Source organism: Wasmannia auropunctata, unplaced genomic scaffold, assembly GCF_000956235.1.
Source record: "Wasmannia auropunctata unplaced genomic scaffold, wasmannia.A_1.0 LD335996.1, whole genome shotgun sequence".
In the NCBI taxonomy this organism is placed as follows: domain Eukaryota; kingdom Metazoa; phylum Arthropoda; class Insecta; order Hymenoptera; family Formicidae; genus Wasmannia; species Wasmannia auropunctata.
In genome coordinates, this window is record NW_012026894.1 from 977 (window position 1) to 2,331 (window position 1,355).

Sequence of the window (1,355 nt, forward strand, 5' to 3'; positions counted from 1 at the left end):
TAAAATTATAATTTTCAGAAGAAAAACACTGTGAAATTTAGATCAAAGGGACTGCTATGAAAAAAAATTTTAAGGGGAAATTAAGAACGGCCTGTCAAAAATATACTCAGTGCGCGTTCGTAACTATTATTCTGTCTAGATGAATATACTTTATTCGTTTATCATCTCGTGTCTCTGCTGCAGCTTCTCCATGGCACGTGCAATAGACATTGCGTTTTGCGCGTTTCGCGAAATCATGAATTAAATTAATTATCGTTGCAAGGGACACGGGACCGATTGTGAGATCGTTTCGAATGTCACCGACTTCTCGCATCACGTTTCTACACGCGTCTAACGTCGACGAGGCTTTCTCATTCACGATCCAAAGACTTCTTCTAGCCGAAGCTAGGCATGGTAACAAGACGTTTGTGTACTAAGACAAGCGGACCTCGTTTTGGGGAGTCTTCCGCCCACGACTCGTGCAGATGATCGCGTTTAATCAGGCTTATCGGCTTGCTGGACGCTAATCCATCGAGACACAGAAGTGACTCAATGGACCGAAAAACGGAGCGAGAAGTGCGATAAACATTTTTCGACGATCTCCAAAATCAGACCATATCCCGTATCTTTTCACATACCGAATCTATCGCGAGAAGTATCGACGATATAACGCAATGTCAATTACAGGTGTCAGGGAAGAGCTGAAACAGAAATATGACATGATTAACGAAAAATTATAATTTTCAGAAGAAAAACACTTCGAAAAATTTGGACCGAAGAAAATGCTACGAGAAAGAGTTTGAAGGTAAAACGTGTTAAAGAGAAATTAGGAGGAGCCTGTCAAAAAATTATTCCGTGACAAGTTGTTAATATTTTATCAATATCTTTTCTATTGATTATTTCAAACAGTAGAGAGAGTATTCCTGATATTAAAAAGTCATTGTCGATGCATAAAAAAAGTAGTAAATTTGATAAATTAGCGATCACAGAATAATCATGATTTTATATTAATATCGGTAATTTAAAGCCATAAATTGATTGCCGATATTTGTGACATCCAATTATATATGTGTGAATTCTATTGTACAATGCTCTCATGATTTCATCATTATTGATATTATTTTTATTAAATATATTATAATTATTTTTTCAATAAAAACCTTGTTGAAGTCAAAAGACCTGCTGCAGAAAGGAATGAATTCCGAATATTCCGGATTGCCCCCGGATAACAATCATTTTGGCAAGGAATTAACGACTGTCACCGTTTTCCATTTGTCGTTGCGTAATGTAAGTATCACACAACAAGATCAAATCAATATATTAGTAATAGCATTAATGGAAAACATTTGAGAGAGATCGGAAGAGCACACGTCTGA